At 32.1% G+C, this 6,374-nt stretch overlaps 1 pseudogene; it reads right to left on the bottom strand.

The window, feature by feature from the left end:
• Positions 1–3,608: 3,608 nt before the first annotated feature.
• Positions 3,609–4,373, bottom strand: LOC145066897 (leucine-rich repeat extensin-like protein 4; annotated as a pseudogene).
• Positions 4,374–6,374: the final 2,001 nt, after the last annotated feature.

Consider the following 6,374-nt stretch of genomic DNA (forward strand, 5'->3'; position numbering starts at 1 on the left):
TTTCCCGCTCATTTTAATTGCAAGTTAAATTACTGTATTGCCCTTAAGCCATAAAATTTGCATATATCTTGTCAAACTTAGATAACCAATTTAACCCTCAGAATAAAAGTCTCCACAAATTTAGATCGATAATATTATTCATTTAAATTCAAAAGCAAATCGTATATATTTCAAAATAAATTCAATACCTTAATATCAGCAATTAGCGTAAATTAGCGTAAATTAGAATTCAATCCTGTTAAATCAACAACTCTTATTCCATTAATTTGATAAACATCCCCTGTAAAATATCAAAATTTTAATGATCTTCTGGATCTCTTCTCCTTCTCCGGCTCTAGATTTTGATCTCTATCTCTACCCCCCAAAGCTACAAAATTAACATCTCTCACCTCTATCCTCTTGGAACACAATAATTTTACTCACATCTTGCATCCCCCCTTATCCCCATGTCAATAGATTTTCTTCATTTATATAATCGAAACATCATGTAAATAAGTTTTGATTTCGGTGTGTTTTTTTCTATTTAGTCATTGATGATGTATCATGTGTTTGATATTTTTCTCGATCTTCCATTTTTGCTTCTTGGATTCATGGGCTTCACTTGGAAATAGGCTTCCATCATTAAATTTTCAGTTTCAAGCGAATTGTCTGGTGTTTCTTTTTCCATAAATTCAAGGTAATAAGTCGTCTTCCCCAATTACTTATGTGATTTCCTTTATTGCATCTGATTCTGACTTCATTGTTTTTGGTTCCATGAGTTAAAATCAAACTAAACTTTTGACTGTCTTTGCTGGTATGCATCCGACAAAAAGTCCATCTATAAAATCGAATCACGTCTCATAAAATCAAGTTACTTTTTGTATGTAGCAACATGCAAGTGATGTAGTAGTAATTGGTGCTTATTGGAATGCAAAACAGGCATTCTGATGAAATGATTGAGAATGTTCCAATATTTGTTTTTTCTTCTAAGTTGTAAGTTCCATGGTGTTAGGAGTAGGGTGTAGATGCAAATTTTACTTTGAAAAAATCGAGAAAAAAAAAACTCAATGAAAGCAGAAAACTAGAACCATGAATTATATTTATTGAGTTAAAGATGATGTGAGCTTTGGCATATTTGGCATTTTATCGGGATATTTTGATTGCAGCGTACTATAATACCTATTTAGCATTTTGTAGCTTTGGCCTCAATCTTGTCAATCGTGCTATTGAGTTTTAGGTATCTTAAGTTTTAAACATTTATGGCTACGTAACAATATTTATTTATTAATCTTTCATATTGTCTCATTCTTATTTAATATTTTTTTTAAATTAATCGTGTAATACAAAACAATCATGGTGTATTTTCTTCATTGTAGTAAATCTAATGTGTTATAAAACTTACACTACGAGATTGTTGTATAATATCTAATGAAGTATTCTCTTCCAAATCTTTTTTTCTTTTGAGTTGTAATTCGTTTTCTTTCTCAACCGTGGTTTTCTACGGGTTTAAACCTAGTAAATAAATAAATAAAAGTCATCATCAATAAATATAGATTTCCTAGGAACATTCATACCAAAAATTAAGAAATTATATAAGTTCGTAATACACTAAAAAAAAAAAAAAGTAATAACCACTACACCAAACACCTTACATTCTCATTCAAAAAGTAAATTATTGGAAAAGTATATTAATAATATATTAAAAAAAATTAATATTTAAATGAACATCTTTGAAAGCATATAAATGGGTTCATTGAGATCAAATATTTTTTTAAACCGTCAAAACGATTCTCGTTCATATTAGGTTAAATCTCGATTAAATTCCGTTTCAAATTAAAAGAAAGTATCATTAACTTCATTACTTTTATCATCCAAATTATTCATAAAAAACAATCATTCTAGTTATACACTAATCAAATATTCACACTTTAAGCATAATAAAACTAAAAAAATTTAAGTATATATTATTTAAATATAAAAATGATATTTTTAACTTTGATATAATAATTTTTATACTAATTTAATAAAAAAAAACATCGATTATTTTGATTATATAATAATGTATAAAATTATTAAAACTATACAATAATTTAAATCTTCTTAATGGTCTGTAACTACATGTTACTCATAATTCTCTACTCAATCCGTAATCCGACACGAACCGGACACGAAAATAAATGAGTTTGAGTTAAGATTTTTGAACCACCAATCCACCAACTCGTTTATTTAATGGGTTGGTTGGGTTACCTATTGGGTTTGCGGGTCACCCATCAACTTAACAATATATATATGGTTATGTTATTTTGTTTTCACTATCTATTGTGTGCATATATGACTGATTCTGGACCAATCATTTTAGTTATTTTAAGAAAGTAATTAATGCATATTACATGTTGAAGATATAATAGGTATTAATTACATCTTCAGCATTTAATATACATTAATTACTTTCTTAAAGTAACTAAAATGATTGGTCCAGAATCAATAATACAGGCACACAATAGATAGTGAAAACATTTGAACCTAACTGTATATATATATATATATATATATATATATATATATATATATATATATATATATATATAACCACCAACCCACCAACTCGTTTATTTAATAGGTTGGTTGGGTTACCTATTTGGGTTTGCAGGTCACCCATCAACCCAACACTATATATATATATATATATATATATATATATATATATATATATATATATGAAAACCATAGAAAAACCCTATGTATTATACATGAGTGCTTAAAAAAACTCTTATATTAATTTCATGCACAATATAACCATTATTATTTCTCACCTTTCTTGTTTAATGCTTTATAACCGGTTGCCCTTTACCAACCCGTAACTAAATGAGGTGGTATCATTTTACACAAGCAAATTCAGGTTAAAAAGGTGTTTGCTGCTTTAAAAATCACCATCTTCAAAGATCATCATCATCATTCACTCATCTTCAACAACTCTCTTATTCTTCCTAATCCTTCCTCCCATTTCTTCTTCTTTCTTCTCTGTAGCCATCATGTTGTCAAAACCAAAACCAGAACCCCTTTTATTCTTCTTTTTCTTCCATTTGGGTATTCTTCAATTGTTGATTATACTTGTGTTCTCAATTCTACTTACAGATACCGCTTGTTCTAGCTATGACCGCAATTCGCTACTGTCATTCGCCGCCAACTTCCCCACCCTTAATTGGACTGCCGCCGTTGATTGTTGTTCATGGGATGGAATTGATTGTGATGACATAGGGAATTGGGTGGTGAAGTTATCGTTACCTGACAGAGGTCTTCGTGGTGTAATCCCTTCTTCTCTTCAATCTCTCAACACTCTCTCCCTCCTAAACCTGTCGTGTAGTTTCCTATCTGGACCCCTCCTCGATTGACTTTTTTCCTTTATGAACAACCTTCGCATCGTTGACGTAAGCTACAATAGGTTTTCTGGACATTTATTGGACATCTTGCCTCCTACAATCCAATCGCTAAATTTCTCTGGTAATTGTTTCAATGGCACGATTCAAGCTGCATTTCTCCAGGCCACACCAAGCCTGATTGCTCTCAATGTCAGCAACAATACCTTCACCGACGTCATTCCTTCCTCTATAAGCAATAACTCAACAAGATTAGTGATTCTCAATTCCTCGATGGATACAACCTCTTAATTTGTTGTTCAAGAACAGGATTTCCTTCAATCCTGAACTAGAATACCCGAAGCTAATCAAAATGTCACCTGTCAACTTGTTATTGGCTAAATTGATTACCAAAGCAGGGGAATTTCTTAGACTTTGTGGGATTTGACCTTCGAAATTGTTGTTATTGAGTAGAACTACGTCAAGATTCTTTCGTGAATACAAGGTCTTGAATGGGTCCTGAAAAAAGATTGAATCTAAGTTCTAGATAAATGAGATTTGGGATTCAGAGAATTATGGTAGGGAAAGGTCTGGAGAATTGGTTATCGACTTATTGTTGAGGTCAAGTTCAGTGAGGGCAAAAAGGTCTTTTAAGCTATCTGGGATTGTTCTTATGAAACTATTGTTGTTGAGGTGGAGGAGAGTCATGTCTTTAAGAAGGGAAAGTTCTTTTATGAAAATACCCTTGAGACCACCATGGTCAAGGTCTATCCCTGTAATTGATGAATCTTGACAGAAAACTCCATTGTAGTCACAAACATTTGACCCGACCCATGAGTTCAAGATTCCTTTAGAGTCATCTTTGATGGCTGACTTCCATGATTGGAGGGCAATGTAAGAATTGTTGAGAATCGATGTGTTTGAGTTTGACCACCCATTTATGGTGGTTCTTCCACCACCAACAATACCTCCAGCGCCACCCTGAACTGCAAGCAGAAAGAGTAAAGAAAGTAATAAAAGTTTAGTTTTTTCCTCCATTTCTTTGAAATTGTTCTTGGAGTTGGATGTGTTTCTACAGAAATTTATTAAGGAAGATGAAGGGGGTTTAATCGCTAGAGAATTCAAAGTAGAAGAAGTGGAAGCATTATCATTAGCTTAACACAAGAATATTGTATCCTTACATGGTTACTGTGTACACGAAGGGTGTCACACCCCAAAACCGGAACGACGGAAACATTCGGGGGTGGAGGACGTCATATGTAGTATCACAACAATTGAATAATAGAAATCAAAGCAACAACATTCTTTAATATATATATATATATATATATATATATATATATATATATATATATATATATGTAAAAGTGTTTACATCGAGATCAAAACATTTCATGTGGTTATAGTATAATAGTATCAAAAGATAAAACAAGAAACTACTGCTCCGTCTTCATGAACTCCGGTTTAAATACAAGTATTTTGAAAGCGAGTATCAGCTATAAAGTTGGTGAGTGCATAAGATTTAGTTTAAAGTAAAAAACTTCTTTGACATTTGAACAAGTTTGAAAGGCTGACAAGAAAACCATATGTTTCCTTAAAAGTAAAGTAATACTAAAACAATTTCTTCTATAATCATTTAGTTTATACTACTTGCATATAATCAATACGAGATGGATAGTCGATTGTGTGATTCGGTTGTACCCCCACATCCAAACAAGGAAAAGGAAAGTAAAATTGGGTTCACACAATCTCCAATCTATCTAGTCTTCATTATATATAACCTTACGTATAAACTGAAGGATTTTAGTTATAATTAAAAGTAATCTATGATGTACGGATTCTAACTAAGTGGTGAGTTATTATCTATGAAAACTTAGCTTATACATGTTATGATATAATCAAGATTGGGCGGATAATAAAATGTGTGGTTCTACCCTAGTTTCCCATCCAAAAAGGAAAAGAAATTGAGTTAGAAATCTCGCATTCTATTGTCTACCAGATCTTCGTCATATATAACTTGGGAATGTATAAGCGAGGGAATCATAATAATAACCTTCTCACGAATCCTTATTAATGAACTAGAGTTCCTAGTAAAAGTTACTAGAATACCTAGAAAATGTTACCATGAACCTAGGAAAACCCTTATTCCCTAACTGTTATTGAACTGTGGTTTTATCCCCTAAAACCGTTATACTGAAGGATGGCGTACTGTGATATGGAATAGTTAACTTGTAACCCTCCAAAAGTACGACTTAATGAATGTATAAGTATACTATGGAATAGCATACTTAGTTTTATATCTCATAAAACCATTCCTGTATTGGATATTATGCTATTGAAATAGCAAGTTCAGTCTCAGTTCATAGTATAATAAATATACTACGAAAAGACTATAATGATCATTATGTTCTTCTGATTACTACTTTGAAAAGACTGTCTCGTGATTGACATAGTACATACTTATTATACATAATCAAAAAAGGACGGACAATTGATTGTGCGATCCTGTCGGACCCCCACATCCAAACAAGGAAAAGGAAGGCAAAACAGAGTTCACATATTCAGCCGTCTATCAGTTTCTCATTGTACATAACTTTTTGGTACATACTAGGCAATCATAGAAACTACTACCTATGTTCGTTTTATGTTTGGTTATTGGTACTATGTGCGCGTACCCACCTATGTTTGGTGTCGTGGTACAATGCTCTCATACCCATGTTAACTGAAGGTATGGTACCGTGCCCGGGTACCCCTTTTATACGTGTGGTATATTGGAAGATGTACCTTTTTAAGTTCCTTAAGTTTAGTTTGTATTATTGTTCATACTTTCTGAATAGATAACTAACAAGTATTATATCTCTATGTACAGCTATGACTTCCATGAACTACCAAGTGAAACGTATTGATCTACCAAGTAATGAACATTGACTCTCTAACTATACTCCTTATAGTTACTAGTAAGTTCTTTGTATCTAACTGACTGAACTGAACTGAAAGAATACCATTGCTACCTAAGGTATTAAACTGACTTCAAGAACT

The sequence above is a fragment of the Lactuca serriola genome, chromosome 8 (genome assembly GCF_051521515.1).
Source record: "Lactuca serriola cultivar US96UC23 chromosome 8, Lser_US96UC23_V15, whole genome shotgun sequence".
Taxonomy (NCBI): Eukaryota; Viridiplantae; Streptophyta; class Magnoliopsida; order Asterales; family Asteraceae; genus Lactuca; species Lactuca serriola.